This window comes from Triticum aestivum, chromosome 1A, assembly GCF_018294505.1.
Source record: "Triticum aestivum cultivar Chinese Spring chromosome 1A, IWGSC CS RefSeq v2.1, whole genome shotgun sequence".
Classification (NCBI taxonomy): domain Eukaryota; kingdom Viridiplantae; phylum Streptophyta; class Magnoliopsida; order Poales; family Poaceae; genus Triticum; species Triticum aestivum.
This window is the reverse complement of record NC_057794.1, coordinates 99,158,129-99,182,163: the sequence shown is the minus strand read 5'-3', so window position 1 is coordinate 99,182,163 and position 24,035 is coordinate 99,158,129.

Genomic DNA, 24,035 nt, shown 5'->3' with positions numbered 1-24,035 from the left:
CGAGTGATTCGCCATTGTTGTGTTGTCACTGCTTGCGTGTCATGCATTGCATATCATGTCATCATGTGCATTTCATTTGCATACGTGTTCGTCTCTTGCATCCGAGCATTTTTCCCGTTGTGCGTTTTGCATTCCGGCGCTCCGTTCTCCTCCGGTGGTCATTTCTACCTTTCTTTCGTGTGTGGGGATTAAACATTTCCGGATTGGACCGACACTTGCCAAGCGGCCTTGGTTTACTACCGGTAGACCGCCTGTCAAGTTTCGTACCATTTGGACTTCGTTTGATACTCCAACGATTAACCGAGGGACCGAAAAGGCCTCATGTGTGTTGCAGCCCAACACCCTTCCATTTTGGCCTAAAACCCACCAAAACCTCCTCCATCATCTCGTTCGTTCGATCACGATCGCGTGGCCGAAAACCGCACCTCATTTGGACTCTCCTAGCTCCCTCTACCTATAAATATGTGCTCTCCTCCGAATTTCTCGCGCAGACGAAACCCTAACTTCGTCCTCCTCGCGCCGCCGGACGAAATCCCCACCTTCGCCGGACATGTCCGCGCCCCTCCACGCTGCTCCAGCCAATGGCATCATGCCAGATCGCCTCCGCCGCCGCCCTCGGCCTATCGTTTTGCGCCACGCGTTCCCGCCGCCGATCCACCACCGCACCAGCCCGCGGAGCCCATCGCGGGCCCGCATGGGCCCGGTCGCCGCCACCGCCGCCCACGGGCATGTGCCCGTGCCGCTCCTTCGCCGGACATTCGCCGGACCTCCGCCGGATTTCCTCGCGCCACCACGCCGGGGCCCCTTCTCACATCGCCGCCTCGCGCCCTGCCCGCGGAGGAAGCCCACGCCTGCCCGCCGCCCGTCTCCGCCGGAACACCGCCGCAGTGCCGCGCCGCCTGGCTCCGGCCACCGTCGAGCTCGCCGGATGCCGCCCCTGCCGTCCTTCGCTTCCCGCCGCTGTCCCGGAGCGCAGCTGCCTCGATCCGACCCCAGGGAGGAGCCCTGGTGCCGTCCGCCCCAAGATCCGGCGCCGCCGCCTCGGTTCCTGCCGTCCCCGTCGCCGGAGTTCCAGGTGCGCCGCCGCCGAAGAGGATCGGGAGGAGCCCCGATCCGTCTACCGTTGACCGTGTCCCCGCTCATGGGCCCCGCATCCGGCCCGTCAGGCCCAGCCTGCCTCTCTCCGCGTCTGGACCGAAGCCCAGGGTGAGCCTCTCCTATTCCCCGCCCGAGCAATGAATAGTTATCCAACGCTCACCTTTCAGTCCTGTTTTTTTCACTAAGTCCCCGAAATTCCCAGATCCATATGCTCATGTTCATCATATCGTAACTTTGTATCCGTAGATCCGTTTTGGGCATATAGCATATCAAAATGTTCACCTCGGAGAGCACATCATTTCATTCCATTGCATAATTTTCATTTGAGTGCATCTTGATTCCTGAGATGCTGTTAGAAGAGTGCTACTTGAGATAATTGTCAGATCTGCTACTCCATTTAGATATTTGTCATTTTTGCCATGATTATTGTGTGCATGATATGCCCCCGAGCTCTACATATGTTTTGTTAAGGGTTTTGCCATCTTTCCAGAGGTGCAACCCATGTATTTTTGTGATCTATGTGGTGACTAGCACAAGCTTGCCAAGTGAGGCACTTGGTAATGCTGATTTCAGGGACTTAGCATTTCCACTAAGTCCTTGACCTGTTTATCTCATATGGCCATATGTTCATGTTGTTTCCTAGTGATCCGTGCCTCTTTTGAGGATGATCAGTAAGGATGTTTTGTTAATCTTGTAGTGCTCTATCCATCCATGCCTTTGTTTGCAATTATGGAGCACCCTAGCTTGAGTCAATCGAGCTCTACTTTTGCTATTTCGTGAATCTGGGCAGATTGTCTACTTGTTAGCGATTTTGCCGAGGATGTTGTAGTTGATCCGTGGATGCTATGTTATTGATCTTGCCATGTCTAGCTTGTATTTTGTGTATTCTTGATGGGTGTATGCTTAGATTATCATGACTTGCTCTGTAGTGAGTCCATCGAGCTCGTAAACATGCCTACTTGATATCTGTTTTCAGCATGCTCCAGTTTTCACCAAGTCTGAGAACTGATTATGTTTTTGCCATGTTCACATGCTTGCAATTGTATTTTCTGATCCCTTTTGGCTCAAGGTCACTAAGGGAGTTTTGTTAAGCTCTTTGAGTAGCTCCATGCCATGTTTTACTTTGCCATGTTCAGGCCCTGTAGCATGTAGTTTTGTTGCTCCAAAGTGTGCTATCTGATCTGAAATTCCAGACAAGTGTTAATTTCACTGTGTCTGAAATCTGTTTACCATATGCATTTTTTCCATGCTTGTTTGAACCTGTTAATGGATGAATTGGCCGTAGCTCAGTGCTGGACTTTTGTTAAGCATCTTGAGTGGATCCCTGCCATGTATTTTGTTGTCTTGTTTGGGTGCTGTAACATGTGCATCTCGTTGCATTTAGATGGCTACTTGCTGTAAATCGCAAAACGTGGTCATATTTGAATTGCTTGCCATTTCCAAACCGTAACTCCGATTCCGGCATTCTTTATATTGTTTTCAAGCGATTTCATCTCACCTTTACATTGGCACACTTGGATTTCCAAGTTGAGGCCAGGTTCATTCATTCCTTTGCAAATCATGCATATGCATCGCATACCGCATCTCGCATATTCATACCATGTTCATGTGTTGGTTGTTTACTATGTTGTGTGCTTCTTTTCCGGTGTTTTCTTCTTCAGGTTGGTTCCGATAACGTCTCATTTGTGAGGACCCGTTCGTCAACGTCCGTTTGTCTTCTTCATGGACTCGTTCTTCTTCCTTGCGGGATCTCAGGCAAGATGACCATACCCTCGAAATCACTTCTATCTTTGCTTGCTAGTTGCTCGCTCTTTTGCTATGCCTATGCTGCGATACCTACCACTTGCTTATCATGCCTCCCATATTGTTGAACCAAGCCTCTAACCCACCTTGTCCTAGCAAACCGTTGTTTGGCTATGTTACCGCTTTGCTCAGCCCCTCTTATAGCGTTGTTAGTTGCAGGTGAAGATTGAAGTTTGTTCCTTGTTGGAACATGGATATATTGTTCCTTGTTGGAACATGTTTACTTGTTGGGATATCACTATATATCTTATTTCATTAATGCATCTATATACTTGGTAAAGGGTGGAAGGCTCGGCCTTATGCCTGGTGTTTTGTTCCACTCTTGCCGCCCTAGTTTCCGTCATATCGGTGTTATGTTCCCGGATTTTGCGTTCCTTACGTGGTTGGGTTATAATGGGAACCCCTTGACAGTTCACTTTAAATAAAACTCCTCCAGCAAGGCCCAACCTTGGTTTTACCTTTTGCCACCTAGCCTTTTTCCCTTGGGAGTCGTGCATCCGAGGGTCATCTTATTTTAACCCCCCCGGGCCAGTTCTTGTCTAAGTGTTGGTCCGAACTAGAGTCCTTTGCAGCGCCACCTCGGGGAAACTTGAGGGCTGGTTTTAGTTGTACGGAGCGCTCATCCGGTGTTGCCCTGAGAACGAGATATGTGCAGCTCCTATCAGGATGTTGGTGCATCGGGCGGTCTTGCTGGACTTGTTTTACCATTGTCGAGGATGTCTTGAAGAACCGGGATACCTAGTCTGATCGGAATGTCTCGGGAGGAGGTATATTCCTTCATTGACCGTGAGAGCTTGTCATGGGCTAAGTTGGGACACCCCTGCAGGGTTTTGAACTTTCGAAAGTCGTGCCCGCGGTTATGGGCAGATGGGAATTTGTTAACGTCCGGTTGTAGAAAACCTGAAGTTTGACCTTAATTAAAATGCATCAACCGCGTGTGTAACCGTGATGGTCTCTTTCCGGCGGAGTCCGGGAAGTGAACACGGTTGTTGGAGTTATGCTTGACGTAGGTTGTTTTAGGATCACTTCTTGATCATAGTTTCTCGATCGTGCTTTGCCTTCTCTTCTCACTCTCTTTTGCGTATGTTAGCCACCATATATGCTAGTCGCTTGCTGCAGCTCCACCTCATACCTTTACCTTACCCATAAGCTTAAATAGTCTTGATCGCGAGGGTGTGAGATTGCTGAGTCCCCGTGGCTCACAGATACTTCCAAAACCAGCTTGCAGGTGCCGATGATGCCATGCAGGTGACGCAACCAAGCTCAGGAGGAGCTCGATGAAGATCTTGTCCTTTGTGTCGTTTCGTTCTAGTTGATCAGTAGTGGAGCCCAGTTGGGGTCGATCGGGGACCTTTGTCGCATTTGGGGTTCTTCTTTTATTTTGGTTCCGTAGTCGGACCTTGATTGTATCTGGATGATGTAATGCTTTATTCATGTAATTGTGTGAAGTGGCGATTGTAAGCCAACTATGTATCTTTTTCCCTTATGTATTACATGGGTTGTGTGAAGATTACCTCACTTGCGACATTGCTTTCAATGCGGTTATGCCTCTAAGTCGTGCTTCGACACGTGGGAGATATAGCCGCATCGAGGGCGTTACAAGTTGGTAATCAGAGCCTTCCCCGACCTTAGGATCCCCATTGCTTGATCGTTTTTAGCAGCCGAGTTGTGTCTAGAAAAATGTTTTGAGTCATTTAGGAATTATATATCGGAGAGTTTAGGAATTCTTTTTACTTCCCAGTCTCCTCATCGCTCTGGTAAGGCATCCTGACGTAGAGTTTTGACTCTTCTCTTCTCAAATTTCACTAAAATTTTTTAGGATCACGCGGGTATCTTGGAATCGTTCCGATGGTTTTATGATGAGAACATTGTCTTGGTGCCTCCTGTCAGGGGTTTTGTGGAAGTGTCCCGGGGAGTTGAGCTCTGAGGTGTTGTCGTCATAATTTTATCGTTGCAGTTCTGGAATACCTGAGTTTAGTACGCCGACATCGAAAATATCTTTTATGTAGTTCGTTGGTGAGATAACCTCGACGCCACCCAGTACTGGGGCGGGAGTTCGGGAGTATTGCCATAACTTGTATAACGGATGCTTTTCGAAGGTTGAGGTAGATGATTTCCGAAGGTTTCTTGGTTATGTGTTGAAGGATGGATATAGCTGGATGTAGGATTTGCTAGTTTGGGTGAGATATTATGCTTCCCCTGTATCCCCAACACCTGATTGCATAATCGGAAAATTTCGGGAGTTTATAAGTGGGAATTCAAGTAGCTCTTAGGATATCTTTCCGACAGATGTATGATATGAAATTGGGGTTCGACGTCTAGTGGTCTGCCTATTCACGGTCGGTTTTACAGTGGTCTCGTTGTGTCTTAAAGAGTCCTTGGCTATGCCGACTCGGGGACGCTTCGTATGTCATGTGCGCTGCCTTGTACATGATGGTGCTGTACGATCGAGCCCGTGTAGGCCCCACCACGAAAACTTTGGGCGAAATCTCTATCATATGTTTGTTCCGGCTTATTTCGCAAGCCAATCCTTTGTTTTGTTTGAGTTGTGGTATTCGAGTTGCTTCAATGTCAAGTGTGATTACATACCTTTCCTAAACGGTGTTCTCATATTCCTATGCGAATACTAATCCTTCTCGATTATCGAGTTTGTCATGTCAATCCTTTTCACGGGTGTGCTTCTCTTCAAGTGGATCCGACCATTTCAACATCCGCAAGATCAAGTATTAGTTCTTCTCAACGGTGTTTGTTTCATCCGTCTCCAAGTTGCTTTTGTGTTTTTCCCACCCACCCACCCTTTTTCTTCAATGACTCGGATTTCTTATTCAACTATCCATTTTATCGATGGAAGTCTCTCCATTCTTATCCGGTGTTTCTCATGAAGATTCTAACGGAGCTTCTAGTTCACCATTATTCATTCTTTTTCTTCTCCGGTGGGACGAAGTCAAGCTTTGTGGATCATATCCTTTTTCCTCGTTTCAAATACCTTTTCTTACCGGTGCACCTCTTTATCATTCACCTCGCGCTATTCTGTTGTTCCGGAGTGCTGAAAATATCTTGGATGATTCGTTTCCATTTTCAGTCCGTTCAAGATCTTTCGAGAATGTTATCTTATTCAAACCATTTAATTCAACCGGTGCATTCTCCTTTTTCAAGTAATCATTTCAACGGTGTTTCTTTGAGTGGGCCCTAACCCACAGGTCTATTCCCAGGATCTTACCTGACTCTTCTTATTTTTCCGGAGCTTCTCAAATTCATTTCAAAGTTTGAAGTAAGAATGAGTTATCATCAGTCAAATGCCTTCTCCAAGATCGTTTTGAAATTCTTTTCATTGTTGGCTCTACATCTTCACTTTTCATTCTCCCGGAGTATCTCAACAATTCTTGGTGGTGTTTATCATTGTCATTCTCATCTTTTGAAGACCGAAGAAGAGTTTCTCTTTAATCTTGTTACATTCTCTTCAAGATTCATGGTGCTAGCTTGATGCCATCCTCTCATAATTGATTTTGGTTGTGAAAATTATTTTCACCCATCCGGAGCAATTCAGCAGTCTTTTCAGTTTGATCTTCCAGAGCCCATCATTTCAGAGGAATTATTCATTCCAGCTTTCAGCTCTCACTCTCCAAATCTTACCGGTGCATCGTTCAAGTGATCTCTAATCAGTCGTCATCCTTCCATTCTCATGTATCTAGATTCTCTCAAGCATCTTCATTCATTTGAAAAAATTTCCCGGTGTTCCTTTATCTTTCCTTCGGTCATTTCAATTCTTACGGTGGTCCGTTCAAGAGTTCTCTTCCTTGGTCACCATATCAATTTATTCGTTGTTTCAACCCTTCCGGTGGTTCGTTCAATACCTTCTCAAGTTTGCGCTATATCTATCTTAATCCTTTCTTCGAGTATAAGTAGTGTGCCAAATCCATCGTTTGTCATCAATCTAATGGTTGAAGGATACGCATAACGTAATTCTTATTCTTGATTCACCCAAATGATTAATTCCTTATTCCGGAGGCTCATCAAATTCTCGGCTTCAATTGTTTCATCTTCTCTTTTTCCTGGAGTTCCAACCTCTTTCAATTATATTATCACGGAGATCTCTATCTAAATCATTGCAAGGCTTCAATCTTATTCTTTTCATCATTCAATTATTTTGGATCATTCTTTTATTACCGGAGTTCTTCATGAAGGTTCTACATGATGGTTCATCAAGGATTTAATTCCTTCTCAAAGTTTTCATCGAGATTCTTTTAAGGAGCTCAAGCATTCTTCATTTTGCAATTCGGAGTGCAATTCTTTCTTCCATATCATTGGAGATGGTATTGTGTCATTCTTGATAATCTGAGTTCATGTTTCATGATTCGAATGTTATTAAGAATGAGATATTTCAACCCATCAATCTATTCATTGGAATTATCTTGGGTTATACTTCACCAAAGCCTTCCCTAAGGATTGTTGCTATTTATGGTGCTTATAAACGACCCTAGTCTTCATTTATCCTCCCGGTGAAATATTTTCTCGTCTCCTTGGTCATACCAATCCAATTATTTTCCCGTGAGTGGCAGGTTGTCACCTCATAATTTGAGATGTACTCCATAAGACCATATCAAGTTTATTCTTTTCGTTGTGGATTGTTCCAACAACTCCGTGTGACCCTTCTCCATAAGATGCTTTTCAAGCTCATTGGAGGTAGAAGATGTTGTTTTCTTCTCCGTTCTTTTGTTCCGTCGATACAACTTCTATTCTTTTGTTCTGGAGGCATTGTGTTGTTGCTTTCTTCAACCATCAGCTCGCTTCATCAAAGATTATGTTCTTTTCATGATTGTCCATTTAACCGGAGTGTTGTGCCCTTTTGCTCAAGTTCCTTTCGCCTTATCAAGTCTTGCATCCCTTCTAAACCGGAGTGCTTCCCGAATTTGTTCTTACTTGTTACTCTTTCTTAACGGACTGCTTTCAACTTCGTTCATCTCCATTGTGTTATTCTCCCGGAGTGGCTTAACCTCTTCAAGGTTCTTTGGTTTCACTCATTCGTCAAAGGAGCAACTTAGTTTTACCTCTCCTCTTTTCTCTTCCGTTGTTCTTCCGGTGCCATTCTAGATCTCGGGACGAGATCCTCTCGTAGTGGTGGAGTGTTATAACGCCCTGAGACCGATGTGCCCGGTGTCGTCCAGTGATTCGCCGTTGTTGTGTTGTCATTGCTTGAGTGTCATGCATTGCATATCATGTCATCATGTGCATTTCATTTGCAGACGTGTTCGTCTCTTGCATCCGAGCATTTTCCCCGTTGTCCGTTTTGCATTCCGGCGCTCCGTTCTCCTCCGGTGGTCATTTCTACCTTTCTTTTGTGTGTGGGGATTAAACATTCCCAGATTGGACCGACACTTGCCAAGCGGCCTTGGTTTACTACCGGTAGACCGACTGTCAAGTTTCGTACCATTTGGACTTCGTTTGATACTCCAACGGTTAACCGAGGGACCGAAAAGGCCTCGTGTGTGTTGCAGCCCAACACCCTTCCATTTTGGCCCAAACCCCACCTAAACCTCCTCCATCATCTCGGTCGTTCGATCACGATCGCGTGGCCGAAAACCGCACCTCATTTGGACTCTCCTAGCTCCCTCTACCTATAAATATGTGCTCTCCTCCGAATTTCTCGCGCAGACGAAACCCTAACTTCGTCCTCCTCCCGCCGCCGGACGAAATCCCCACCTTCGCCGGACATGTCCGCGCCCCTCCACGCCGCTCCAGCCAATGGCGTCGCGCCACATCGCCTCCGCCGCCGCCCTCGGCCTATCGTTTTGCGCCACGTGTTCCCGCCGCCGATCCACCACCGCGACAGCCCGCGGAGCCCATCGCAGGCTCGCACGGGCCCGGTCACCACCACCGCCGCCCACGGGCATGTGCCCGCGCCGCTCCTTCGCCGGACATTCGCCAGACCTCTACTGGATTTCCTCGCACCGCCACGCCGGGGCCCCGTCTCAGATCGCCGCCTCGCGCCCTGCCCGTGGAGGAAGCCCGCGCCTGCCCGCCGCCCGTCTCCGCCGGAACGCCGCCGCAGTGTCGCGCCGCTTGGCTCCGGCCACTGTCGAGCTCGCCGGATGCCGCCCCCGTCGTCCTTCGCTTCCCGCCGCCGTCCCGGAGCGCAGCTGCCTCGATCCAACCCCAGGGAGGAGCCCCGGTGCTGTCCGCCCCAAGATCCGGCGCCGCCGCCTCGGTTCCTGCCGTCCCCGTCGCCGGAGTTCCAGGTGCGCTGCCGCCGGAGAGGATCGGGAGGAGCCCCGATCCGTCTGCCGTTGACCGCATCCCCGCTCATGGGCCCCGCATCCGGCCCATCAGGCCCAGCCTGCCTCTCTCCGCGTCTGGGCCGAAGCCCAGGGTGAGCCTCTCCTATTCCCCGCCCGTGCAATGAATAGTTATCCAACGCTCACCTTTCAGTCCTGTTTTTTTTTCACTAAGTCCCCGAAATTCCCAGATCCATATGCTCATGTTCATAATGTCGTAACTTTGCATCCATAGATCCGTTTTGGGCATATAGCATATCAAAATGTTCGTCTCAGAGAGCACATCATTTCATTCCATTGCATCATTTTCATTTGAGTGCATCTTGATGCCCGAAATGCTGTTAGAAGAGTGCTACTTGAAATAATTGTCAGATCTGCTACTCCATTTAGATATTTGTCATTTTTGCCATGATTATTGTGTGCATGATATGCCCCCGAGCTCTACATATGTTTTGTTAAGGGTTTTGTCATCTTTCCAGAGGTGCAACCCATGTATTCTTCTGATGTGTGTGGTGACGAGCACAAGCTTGCCAAGTGAGGCAGTTGGTAATGCTGATTTCAGGGACTTAGCATTTCCACTAAGTCCTTGACCTGTTTATCTCATATGGCCATATGTTCATGTTTTTTCCTAGTGATCCGTGTCTCTTTTTAGGATGATCAGTAAGGATGTTTTGTTAATCTTGTAGTGCTCTTTCCATCCATGCCTTTGTTTACAATTATGGAGTACCCTAGCTTGAGTCAATCGAGCTCTATTTTTGCTATTTCGTGAATCTGGGCAGATTGTCTACTTGTTAGCGATTTTGCCGAGGATGTTGTAGTTGATCCGTGCATGCTATGTTATTGATCTTGCCATGTCTAGCTTGTATTTTGTGTATTCGTGATGGGTGTATGCTTAGATTATCATGACTTGCTCTGTAGTGAGTGCATCAAGCTCGTAAACATGCCTACTTGATATCTGTTTTCAGCATGCTCCAGTTTTCACCAAGTCTGAGAACTGATTATGTTTTTGCCATGTTCACATGCTTGCAATTGTATTTTCTGATCCCTTTTGGCTCAAGGTCACTAAGGGAGTTTTGTTAAGCTCTTTGAGTAGCTCCATGCCATGTTTTACTTTGCCATGTTCAGGCCCTGTAGCATGTAGTTTTGTTGCTCCAAAGTGTGCTATCAGATCTAAAATTCCAGACAAGTGTTAATTTCAATGTGTCTGAAATCTGTTTACCATATGCATTTTTGCCATGCTTGTTTGAACCTGTTAATGGATGAATTCGCCGTAGCTCAGTGCTAGACTTTTGTTAAGCATCTTGAGTGGATCCCTGCCATGTATTTTTTTGTCTTGTTTGGGTGCTGTAACCTGTGCATCTCATTGCATTTAGATGGCTACTTGTTGTAAATTGCAAAACGTGGTCATATTTGAATTGCTTGCCATTTCCAAACCGTAACTCTGATTCCGGCATTCTTTATATCGTTTTCAAGTGATTTCATCTCACCTTTCCAGTGGCACACTTGGATTTCCAAGTTGAGGCCAGGTTCATTCATTCCTTTGCAAATCATGCATATGCATCACATACCGCATCTCGCATATTCATACCATGTTCATGTGTTGGTTGTTTACTATGTTGTGTGCTTCTTTTCCGGTGTTTGCTTCTTCGGGTTGGTTCCAATAACGTCGCGTTTGTGAGGACCCGTTCGTCAACGTCCGTTTGTCTTCTTCATGGACTCGTTCTTCTTCCTTGCGGGATCTCAGGCAAGATGACCATACCCTCGAAATCACTTCTATCTTTGCTTGCTAGTTGCTCGCTCTTTTGCTATGCCTATGCTGCGATACCTACCACTTGCTTATCATGCCTCCCATATTGTTGAACCAAGCCTCTAACCCACCTTGTCCTAGCAAACCGTTGTTTGGCTATGTTACCGCTTTGCTCAGCCCCTCTTATAGCGTTGTTAGTTGCAGGTGAAGATTGAAGTTTGTTCCTTGTTGGAACATGGAGATGTTGTTCCTCGTTGGAACATGTTTACTTGTTGGGATATCACATTATATCTTATTTAATTAATGCATCTATATACTTGGTAAAGGGTGGAAGGCTCGGCCTTATGCCTGGTGTTTTGTTCCACTCTTGCCGCCCTAGTTTCCGTCATATCAGTGTTATGTTCCCGGATTTTGCGTTCCTTACGCGGTTGGGTTATAATGGGAACCCCTTGAAAGTAAGCTTTAAATAAAACTCCTCCAGCAAGGCCCAACCTTGGTTTTACCTTTTGCCACCTAGCCTTTTTCCCTTGGGAGTCGCGCATCCCGAGGGTCATATTATTTTAACCCCCCGGGCCAGTGCTTGTCTAAGTGTTGGTCCGAACTAGAGTCCTTTGCAGCGCCACCTCGGGGAAACTTGAGGGCTGGTTTTAGTTGTACGGAGCGCTCATCCGGTGTTGCCCTGAGAACGAGATATGTGCAGCTCCTATCAGGATGTCGGTGCATCGGGCGGTCTTGCTGGACTTGTTTTACCATTGTCGAGGATGTCTTGAAGAAACGGGATACCGAGTCTGATCGGAATGTCTCGGGAGGAGGTCTATTCCTTCGTTGACCGTGAGAGCTTGTCATGGGCTAAGTTGGGACACCCCTGTAGGGGTTTGAACTTTCGAAAGCCGTGCCCGTGGTTATGGGTAGATGGGAATTTGTTAACGTCCGGTTGTAGAAAACCTGAAGTTTGACCTTAATTAAAATGCATCAACCGCGTGTGTAACCGTGATGGTCTCTTTCCGACGGAGTTCGGGAAGTGAACACGGTTGTTGGAGTTATGCTTGACGTAGGTTGTTTTAGGATCACTTCTTGATCATAGTTTCTCGATCGTGCTTTGCCTTCTCTTCTCGCTCTCTTTTGTGTATGATAGCCACCATATATGCTAGTCGCTTGCTGCAGCTCCACATCATACCTTTACCTTACCCATAAGCTTAAATAGTCTTGATCGCGAGGGTGTGAGATTGCTGAGTCCCCGTGGCTCATAGATACTTCCAAAACCATCTTGCAGGTGCCGATGATGCCATTCCAGGTGACGCAACCAAGCTCAGGAGGAGCTTGATGAAGATCTTGTCCTTTGTGTCGTTTCATTCTAGTTGATCGATAGTGGAGCCCAGTTGGGGTCGATCGGGGACCTTTGTCGCATTTGGGGTTCTTCTTTTATTTTGGTTCCGTAGTCGGACCTTGTTTGTATCTGGATGATGTAATGCTTTAGTCATGTATTGTGTGAAGTGGCGATTGTAAGCCAACTATGTATCTCTTTTCCCTTATGTATTACATGGGTTGTGTGAAGATTGCCTCACTTGCGACATTGCTTTCAATGCGGTTATGCCTCTAAGTCGTGCTTCGACACATGGGAGATATAGCCGCATCGAGGGCGTTACAATCAGCCACTGACATTGTGGGTGCTGCAGCGGCATTGGGGGATGCAGACGCCGTGGGGGGCACGACCGGCGCAGGTGGCGCAGTCATCATTCACCCTGCGACCGAAGTAGGAGCAGAAGACGTTCGAGGAGGGCAACATCAACAGCATCCCAACGATCATGTTCCATAAGGCGGGGGGGATCTTCAGTTTTCGCCTCTGCATCGCGCTGGAGGGCGCTGCCGCAGCGATGACACCTGATACGTCTCCAACGTATCTATAATTTTTGATTGCTCCATGCTATATTATCTACTGTTTTGAGTGCTTATGGGCTTTATTATACACTTTTATATCATTTTTGGGACTAACCTATTAACCCAGAGCCCAGTGCCAGTTTCTGTTTTTACCCTGTTTTAGGATTTCGAAGAAAAGGAAAATCAAACGAAGTCCAATTGACCTGAAACTTCACGGAACTCATTTTTGGAAGAAAAGAAACCCAGAAGACTTGGAGTGCATGTCGGGGGACCTGTGAGGAGGCCACGAGGCAGGGGACGCACCCACCCCCCTGGGCGCGCCCTCCACCCTCATGAGCCCCTCATGGCCCCCCTGACGTATTTCTTCCGCCTATATATCTCCATATACCCTAAAAACATCAGAGGGCACAATAGATCGGGAGTTCCGCCGCCAAAAGCCTCCGTAGCCACCGAAAGCCAATCTAGACCCGTTTCGGAACCCTGCCGGAGGGGGCAATCCCTCTCCGGTATCCATCTTCATCATCTTGGTGCTCTCCATGACGAGGAGGGAGTAGTTCTCCCTCGGGGCTGAGGGTATGTACCAGTAGCTATGTGTTTGATCTCTCTCTCTCTCTCTCTCTCTCTCGTGTTCTTGAGGTGATACGATCTTGATGTATCGCGAGCTTTGCTATTATAGTTGGATCCTATGTTTATCCTCCCCCTCTTCTCTCTTGTAATGAATTGAGTTTCCCCTTTGAAGTAATCTTATCGCATTGAGTCTTTAAAGATTTGAGAACACTTGATGTATGTCTTGCCGTGGATATCTGTGGTGACAATGGGATATCACGTGATTCACTTGATGTATGTTTTGGTGATCAACTTGCGGGTTCCGCCCATGAACCTATGCATAGGGGTTGGCACACGTTTTCGTCGTGATTCTCCGGTAGAACTTTGGGGCACTCATTGAGGTCCTTTGTGTTGGTTGAATAGATGAATCTGAGATTGTGTGATGCATATCGTATAATAATTTCCACGGATACTTGAGGTGACATTGGAGTATCTAGGTGACATTAGGGTTTTGGTTGATTTGTATCATAAGGTGTTATTCTAGTACGAACTCTAGGGCTGTTTGTGACACCTATAGGAATAGCCCAACGGATTGATAGAAAGAATAACTTTGAGGTGGTTTCGTACCCTACCATAATCTCTTCGTTTGTTCTCCGCTATTAGTGACTTTGGAGTGACTCTTTCTTGCATGTTGAGGGATAGTTTTATGATCCAATTATGTTAGTATTGTTGAGAGGACTTGCACTAGTGAAAGTATAAACCCTAGGCCTTGTTTCCTATCATTGCAATACCGTCTACGGTCACTTTTATCATTAGTTACCTTGCTGTTTTTATAATTTCAGATTACAAATACCCATATCTACTATCCATATACCACTTGTATCACCATCTCTTCGCCGAACTAGTGCACCTATACAATCTACCATTGTATTGGGTGTGTTGGGACACAAGAGACTCTTTGTTATTTGGTTGCAGGATTGCTTGAGAGAGACCATCTTCATCCTATACCTCCTACGGATTGATAAACCTTAGGTCATCCACTTGAGGGAAATTTGCTACTGTCCTACAAACCTCTGCACTTGGAGGCCCAATAACGTCTACAAGAAGAAGGTTGTGTAGTAGACATCAACACCCGCTATGGTACGAATCACGACCCCCTAGCTGTCCCTGCTACGGCGGCTACGGGGCATGCGTCTTCCCCAGGATAGGGTAATCAAGATGAAGCGCCAAATGGGGTCGTCAACCCCCAGGTACATCCTTCTTGTCGCCATGCCGCCATAATGACTGTCTCGCAATGATGAGAGCACGGAGCCACCACTACTGGTACCATCAGAAGTCGGGCAACGTCGCGATCTACGTCGTCATCCATGCCAAGCACTGCTTCAGAAGCTATGGTGCGAGCCCAATCCCTGCTGAGATTCCCATCAGCGGCCGATCAAATGGATGAGTGGAGAGCCACCATTCAAAGTTTGATTGGTTTTGCTAAAGTGGGAGGATCAGAGCGAGCAGGCCCACCACGGCGCCCTCTAGCAACAACAATGGCCCGAGCTACTGACTGTGCTGAAGGGGCCGCTTCGATAGTGCAGTCCCCTCCATGGCAGCCAGCGCAAAGGCTGCGGCCAGAGCCACGCAACTAAGAGCCCGACGAGGTGTCGATGGCTTCATCTTACCCTTGGGCCCGTCGAGATCAGTGTCAAGTCCTGGAAGACAAGCGGAGGGAAGACGCGCGCGTCACCATAGAACAACACCACGAAACCCACCGCCAGTCTGACAGGTGCAATGGCCCTAACATCGACGAACCCGCGCCCAGTGGAGGCGGATACCTGCCTTTCGAGGTTAGGTGCCCTGCCTTCAGTCGCGAGCTGCGGCAAGTCCGTTGCCATCTGCCCATGTTTTCAAGCCAGAGATACCAGAAAAGTATGATGGAAGACTAAACCCGGCAGAGTTCTTGAGCATGTACGCATCACCGTTGAAGCTGCCGGAGGAAGAGATGAAAAGGTATTCACCAACTAGTTCCCTTTGGCACTCAAGCCGAACGTGAGGTCGTGACTGATGCACTTGCCGGAGAATTCCATATCGACCTAGGCTGATCTGTGCAATGAGTTTGTTGGTGCCTTCACTGGTGGACATCAGGAACCAGGGCTACCTAGTGGTTTGCAGTTCCTTCCACAAATGGAAGGGGAGAGTTTGCGGAAGTACATGCAGAGGTTTAGCCGGGTGCACAGGAACATTCCAGATATCCAACCGACAACTATGATTGTTGCATTCCAGTGCAACATGCGCAACCACAGAATACGGTCCAAGATCAACGTCCGGTTGCCCAAGACTGTGAATGAGCTTTACACCTTGGTGGATAAGTTTGCCTATACAGAGGAGGGGAGGCAACTCCCCAGAGAAGAAGATGGTGTCGAACTTGACTCAGAAGATGACGACGATGCTGCTAACCAGAAGAAGAAGAACAAGAAACGCAACAAGAAGCACAAGGAGAAGGCAGTGCTGGCTATTGAAGGTTCTGGCACTCCTAGTACCAGCAAAAAGGCCAAGACCGAACCTCCCTCCAAGGAAGTTGTCTTGTGCACTGACTGTCGGGAAGCTACGGCGGCTGAGAAGGCTGGTAAGGCTAACAGACCGTACTGCAAGATCCATCGGACCAAGGGCCATGATCTCCAAGAGTGCCATCAAGTTGAGCAACTCGTTAAGAAGCAGAAAGCTGAGTACAAGAAGCGTGACAAGGAAAGAGACAAAGAAGGCGCTATCGGGAAATGCCGGGGTGGCAGAGGAGGCTGCCACGGCAAGGTCCGTGTAACGCCCCGAGACCGTTGCGCCAGGTGTCTTCCAGTTACTCGTTGTTGTTGCCTTGTCTTTTGCTTGCGTGTTGTTTTTCATCATGTCATCATGTGCATTGCATCATCATGTTTTTGAAACTTGCATCCTTCCGGGTTCCCCAGTTCCGTCCGTTGTCCGTTCCGAGCCCTACCACACTTGCACGCCCCCGCGGCATGTCCGAAATATTATTTTATAAGTGGCCGGAAAATGTTCTCGGTTTGGGATGAAAGTTGGCGTGCGGTGTTGTTATAGTGTTAGTAGGTCGCCTGCCAAGTTTCATCGCATTTGGGGTTCGTTTGATAGCCCAAACGTTAAACTATAGCGACACTATAGCCGGTCTATCGTCGGACGTTTTCGGTCTCCGGAAACAGTCGCCGGGCCTCTCTCTCTTCTCTTCTCTCAGCCCGCGGACTTCTGCACAGTCCACTACCTACCGCCAGGCCTAGCTGAAGCTCTCTCGTCAGCCCGCGGACTTCCTCGCGCGCGCGTCCGAAAGCTGTTCCGGACCCGACCCGGGCAGTCGTCACCGTTGGATCCGGATCATCCCCAAACATCTACAAAACATCTCCGTTTTGTTAATTGGACTCCCTAGCTATTTTATCCGCGATCGTCCCATTGCGATCGTAGGGTCGAGATAGCCCCTAACCTAATCCGTGATATATATATATATATATATATATATATATATATATATATATTATATATATATATATATATATATATATATATATATATATATATATATATATATAGTTCACCCCTAATCTAATTTCAAACCAATCCTTAATTTCTAGGGATCCTCCTAGCCGCCGCCGCTCCTATGGTCTTTTCTTCCTTGGGATCCTCCCAGATCCCCATCGGCCAACCACCACCGATCCATCACTCCACCTCTCAAGCAGCGTCCTCAAGCCCCATGGAGCCAGGCCTCTTCCTGTCGCCTTCGACCACAGGCGCCGCCTCCTCCTCGTCGCGTTCGAGGAGACGAACGCCTCGCTAGCCTCAAAGCTCGATCGAGCGCCACTGCTCCTCCCTCCTGCTTGTGCTCGAGGGGCTTGCCTCGGGTGCCGCCGCAAGCAGCAGCAAATCCAGCGCCGCCGTGCCCGGACGCCTCCGGCAAAGCTCCGGCCAGCCAACTGCGCCTGCTCTTCCCTTCGTTTTTCTCGTTTTCTTCTCTGTATCTCTCCTCTCTGAAACTCTCTCGATTACATGTACATGCCCACAGGAGTACATCCGCTGCTGCCGATCGAGCGCCATGCGCCAAGTCCCTGTCGCCGCCCCTGTTTTCCCCTGCTTCGAGCGGACGTGACGATGCGCCCCTGCTCCCTGCGTGGACCGCTCCAGCGACCGCGCTCGTTGACTCCGCCGTTCCCAGGGCCCTGCATCCTTCTGCCCGTGAGCACCTTTGCTGCAGCCTCCTCGAACCGGATGCACACCGTCGCCTTCCTCCGCTCTCACCGCCGTCCTGCCGGTGGGCAGCACAAGCAGCGCCCGCATCCTGCCAGATCCGTCGCCCCAGGTGGATTGACTCCTCCTCGTCGCCCTCCTTCGCCTGGAGCCGCCGGAATCGCGCCAAGTTCGCCGCCGTCGTCCAAGTCCCTCGCTGGCAACGACGAACCAGGGCGGCCATGGCCCCTGCTTCGAACGAACGGGCACAGCCACGCTCGTTGTGCGTTGACCACGGCCCAGCCCAGATCCGCCGGCCACCGCTCTGCTTCCCTTCGGCCCGTTGGCCCAATGTGAGAAGCCACCATTTTTCCCTCGCCCCGTGCACTGCATACTATCCTGCGCCCAGCAATTTCGGCCCGCTTATGTTTTTTTACACATCTGCGTTTTTTTTCTTTTATCCAGAGTCAGCTGTTTTACAGAAAAGCCCTATTACTTCATTCATTTAATAACTCACCAACCATGCATCACATGTAAAAACTGTATATATGTAATATGACTAGGATTTTGTGTAGTTTCATAATATCCAATTTTCATCCATGTTTAAAATGATTAAATTGCCGTTTGTTTAAATTTGCCCCTATGCCATGTTAAAATGATTTATTTCATAACTAAATAACTGTAGCTCGGATTTAAATAAATTATATATGTAAATGGGGTAGAAAAATGCCTAGTTTAACATGGTACACTTTATTTTGCTGTTTAACAACATTAAAATTGTGTTTAGGGCAAAACAGTACCAAATCTAAAATATGCACACGAGGATTTTCCGGAATTGTTGTTTGTTGTTTCCGGCCTCATTTAAACTTGCCTAAATAGTTAGTTTACTTATGCTTCACCTCTTGCCATGTTTTACAATATTTAATATTGAGCTCGACTTAATTTGTAGGATTGCTTGTGCATTTTGCCATGCCATGCCCTCTTTAAACTAGACATACATCATACTTGTTTGCGCATCATGCCATGTCTATGTGATGGTTGTTTACTAGGTTGTTTGCTCTTTTCCGGTGTTGCTTCTTCGGGTTGGTTCCGATAACGTCGCGTTTGTGAGGAACCGTCGACTACGTCCGTTTGTCTTCTTCATGGACTCGTTCTTCTTCCTTGCGGGATTTTAGGCAAGATGACCATACCCTTGAAATCACTTCTATGTTTGCTTGCTAGTTGCTCGCTTTTTTTCTATGCCTATGTTGCGATACCTACCACTTGCTTATCATGCCTCCCATGTTGTTAAACCAAGCCTCTAACCCATCTTGTCCTAGCAAACCGTTGTTTGGCTATGTTACCGTTTTGCTCAGCCCCTTTTATAGCGTTATTAGTTGTAGGTGAAGATTGAAGTTTGTTCCTGGTTGGAACATGGAGATGTTGTTCCTTGTTGGAACATGTTTACTTGTTGGGATATCACCATATTTCTTATTTAATTAATGCATCTATATACTTGGTAAAGGGTGGAAGGTTCGGCCTTATGCCTGGTGTTTTGTTCCACTCTTGGCGCCCTAGTTTCCGTCATATCGGTGTTATGTTCCCTGATTTTGCATTCCTCACGCGGTTGGGTTATAATGGGAACCCCTTGACAGTTCGCCTTGAATAAAACTCCTCCAGCAAGGCCCAACATTGGTTTTACCATTTGCCACCTAGCCTTTTCTTTCCCTTGAGTCGGCCGGATCAAGGGTCATCTTTATTTTAACCCCCCGGGCCAGTGCTTCTCTAAGTGTTGGTCCAATCGAGCGATGTCCGGAGCTACCAGGGGCAACTCTGGGCTGGCTTACCCGACGTCTGGCTCATCCGGTGTGCCCTGAGAACGAGATATGTGTAGCTCCTATCGGGATTTGTCGGCACATCTGGGTGGCTTTGCTGGTCTTGTTTTACCATTGTCGAAATGTCTTGTAACCGGGATTCCGAGTCTGATCGGGTCTTCCCGATAGAAGGAATATCCTTCGTTGACCGTGAGAGCTTGTGATGGGCTAAGTTGGGACACCCCTGCAGGGATTTGAACTTTCAAAAGCCATGCCCGCGGTTATGGGCAGATGGGAATTTGTTAATGTCCGGTTGTAGATAACTTGAATCTTAACGTAATTAAAATGAATCAACAGTGTGAGTTACCGTGATGGTCTCTTCTCGACGGAGTCCGGGAAGTGAACACGGTGTTGGAGTAATGCTTGCCGCAGGACGCTCTGTAGTTACTCGTTCGCGCTTTACCTCTCTTCTCGCTCTCTTTTGCGAACAGGATAGCCACCATATATGCTAGTCGCTTGCTGCAGCTCCACATATTTTACCTTGCCTTTACCTATAAGCTTAAATAGTCGTGATCGCGAGGGTGCGAGATTGCTGAGTCCCCGTGGCTCACAGATTACTTCCAAACCAGATGCAGGGCCTGATGATTCCGTTCTAGATGACGCGCTTGAGCTCAAGTGGGAATTCGACGAGGACTCACGCCGTTACTACGTGTCTTTCCCTGATGATCAGTAGTGGTGCCCAGTTGGGGTGATCGGGACCGTGTCACATGTTGGGTTATCTTTTATTTTGGCGCCGTAGTCGGGCCATGAGTGTCTGATTGATGTAATGCTATTTATGTACTTTGATTGACATGGCGAGTGTAAGCCAACTATGTATCTCCCCTTTTATTATCTATATTACATGGGATGTTGTGAAGATTGCCTAACTTGCGGCATTGCTTTCAATGCGGTTATGTCTCTAAGTCGTGCCTTGACACGTGGGAGCTATAGCCGCATCGAGGGCGTTACAGTGCGTCAGCATCAAGAGGAACCTGCTAGTGGCCGGGAGAAGAAGGAAGGTGATGACAAGAGTGATGAAGGGGATGAAGAGGAAACTAGTGAGTAGGAGTTCCAGAAAGCCACTGAGGCCCTGTGCATTGACGGAGGCGCATATTGGCACCCCTCTCACCACCAGCTTAAACAGTGGGCACGTGAGGTCAATGTCACAGAACTAGCGGCAGAATCCCGGAAGCCACTCAAGTAGTCTTGCACGCCCATCATCTTTGATGAAGAAGATCACCCAGACCGCACCACCATCGTAGGGTGCTTGCCATTGTTGGTTTCACCAACAATCCGCAACCTCAAGGTCACATAGATTTTGGCCGATGGCAGGGCAGGGTTGAATTTGATTGCACCCAAGGTAATAAGAAAATTGCAAATATCGGATGAAGAGCTCAAAGTTACTGGCACGTTTCAAGGGATCAACCCCAGTAGGAGTCGTCCAAAGGGGAAGATCACGCTGCAGGTGACATTTGGAGGAGAGTCGAACTATCGGACCGAGAAGGTTGTGTTCGATGTGGTTGAGTTTCCTTTGCCATAAATGGGATTCTTGGTCGACCAGCCCTGGCAAAGTTCGTGGCGGCATCCCACTATGCCTACAATACCTTGAAGATGCTAGGACCAATTGGCGCCATTTCCATCCCGTCAGACAAGAAGGATGCAATCATATGTGTGGACAAGATGTACCGGGATGCAGTCACTGCTGAGGCCGGGGAAGCCATCGTTCCCGCTAAGGAAACAACAAAGGGCTAGCAGGGATACCAGCAAGGAATCCGAGAAGCGTGCCTCTCCGGAGTGCGCTACACCTGTCGATGACTTGCCAGAGAGTTCCACTAGCAAGAGATCCAAGGCTGCTGCAAGTGTTGTGAAGAGGGTCCCAGTAGGGCTGGTTGGTGCTGATGGTACGTTCACTATCAGCCCCACTGTCGGTGTCAAAACCGGCGGATCTCGGGTAGGGGGTCCCGAACTATGCGTCTAAGGCGGATGGTAACAGGAGGCAGGGGACACGATGTTTTACCCAGGTTCGGGCCCTCTTGATGGAGGTAAAACCCTACGTCCTGCTTGATTTATTCTTGATGATATGAGTATTACAAGAGTTGATCTACCACGAGATCGGAGAGGCTAAACCCTAGAAGCTAGCCTAAGGTATGATTGTATGTTGTCCTATGGACTCAAACCCTCCGGTTTATATAGACACTAGAGGGGGCTAGGGTTACACAAGGTTGGTTACAAAGGAGGAGATATACACATTCGTATTGCCTAGCTTGCCTTCCACACCAAGTAGAGTCCCATCCGAACACGAGACGAAGTCTTCAATCTTGTATCTTCATAGTCCTATAGTCCGGCCAAAGGATATAATACGGCTGTCCGGATACCCCCTAATCGAGGACTCCCTCAGTAGCCCCCGAACCAGGCTTCAATGACGATGAGTTCGGCGCGCAGTATTGTCTTCGGCATTGCAAGGCGGGTTCTTCTCCATCTTTTGAACGTTTGTAAAGCAGTGTCCGGTCCCATAAATGTTTGTACCTATTGGCTTCTGTGCCCAATAAGGGCTTTCTCCCACGCGTTGAATGAATACGAGGTGCCAGGGCGTTTTTACATTCGCCCCCCTAGCCAGATAAATAAATTGTCCATTAAAGGGATGGGGATTGAGGGAGTCCTGGATTTGGGGGTCTCCGGACAGTCGGACTATCTCCATTGGCCGGACTGTTAGATTATGAAGATGCAAGATTCAAGACTTCGTGTCGTGTCCGGATGGGACTCTACTTGGCGTGGAAGGCAAGCTAGGCAATACGTATATGGATATCTCCTCCTTTGTAACCGACCTTGTGTAACCCTAACCCTCTTCGGTGTCTATATAAACCGAAGGGTTTTAGTCCGTAGGACAACAATCACAACATACAATCATACCATAGGCTAGCTTCTAGGGTTTAGCCTCTCTGATCTCGTGGTAGATCTACTCTTGTACTACCCATATCATCAATATTAATCAAGCAGGACGTAGGGTTTTACCTCCATCAAGAGGGCCCGAACCTGGGTAAAACTTTGTGTCCCCTGCCTCCTGTTACCATCCGGCCTAGACGCACAGTTCGGGACCCCCTACCCAAGATCCGCCGATTTTGACACCAACATTGGTGCTTTCATTGAGAGTTCCTCTGTGTCGTCGCCGTTAGGCTTGATGGCTCCTACTATCATTGATAGCGATGCGGTCTAGGGTGAGACTTTTCTCCCCAGACAGACCTTCGTATTCGGTGGCTTTGCACTGCAGGCTAATTCACTTGGCCATCTGGAGCGATTGAAAGCTACGCCCCTGGCCATCAGGTCAGATTTGGAAGTTTGAACTACACGGCCGACATCCGGGGAGACTTGATCTTCGACGGATTTGAGCTACAGCCGGGTGCGCCGCACTGTCGCGATGGGTATGACCTAGCTCTGCCGCCGAACAGTAACCCAGAAGCCGCGCCCGCATCAGCTCTGACCCTTAGTTCGGAGCCAACTGCGCGAATCGAGGACGGGTGGTTAGACACCACCTCAGGGGCTGCAGTCTCAATGGCGATCGAGCCAAACACCAGCATAACCCTCTGCGCAGCCCGTGACTCCAAGGTGCCGGACTCTTTTTCTGACCCCGAACCGCCCGCGCCCCTACCAATCGAATCCAATTGGACGCCGATCATGGAATTCACCGTTGCGGATATCTTTCAGCACTCGCCCTTTGGCGTCATTCTGAATTCATTAAGGTCTCTCTCTTTGTCAGGAGAGCCCTGGCCGGATTACGGCCAACAGGATTGGGATGCGGACGACGAAGAAATTCGACGCCCACCCACCACCCACTTATTAGCCACTGTCGATGACTCAACCGACATGCTCGACTTCGACTCCGAAGACATCGACGGGTACAGACGACGATGCGGGAGGCGAAAAGGAACCACTGCCCACAGGGCGCTGGACGTCCACTTCATCATGTGACGTATACATGGTGGACACACCAAAAGAAAACGACGATGAGGAACGGAAGGACGCACCGAAGGCTTGTTCCCTCGAGAAGCAGTCAAAGCGGCGGCGCAAGCGCCGCCCCAAATCCTGCCTCGGCAGAAATAACGATCATACAGACCCAGCGTTGGAGCAGGGCGAACCACGGCCGGACCACGGCAATATGGAGAATCAAACCGAACAAACCAATTCTTTCAAAGATAATAGTCCGGACAACATAACGCCGGACAGGCACCCGGAGCAGCAGAATGCCCGTCAAAGGCTTGTTGCCACCGCGAGGAGTCTGAAAAAGCAGAAGCAAAGGCTCAAGGATGCGTAAGACACACTCCAAATCATATGGAGTAAAGTACTCAACACAGTAGCGAGGTACGGCGACAATCGCCCCACCAAGAGCTACCCAAAGTGGAAGTTTCTACCTGAATTCGATGAGGAGGCCTGAGACCCCCCACAACCAAAAATAAAAACAACCACCTGGCCGGATAGACGACCTCACGGCCAACATCGAGCGGCAAACAACGCCACTCACAAGCCAATACGCGATCCACACGAGGGCTCACACCAAAAGGACGGCGCAACCAGATCCATCTATGGACCACGCAAGCGCGCCCCAGCATACAACATAACACAACAAACATCCGAACAATGCGGTACACCCAGATA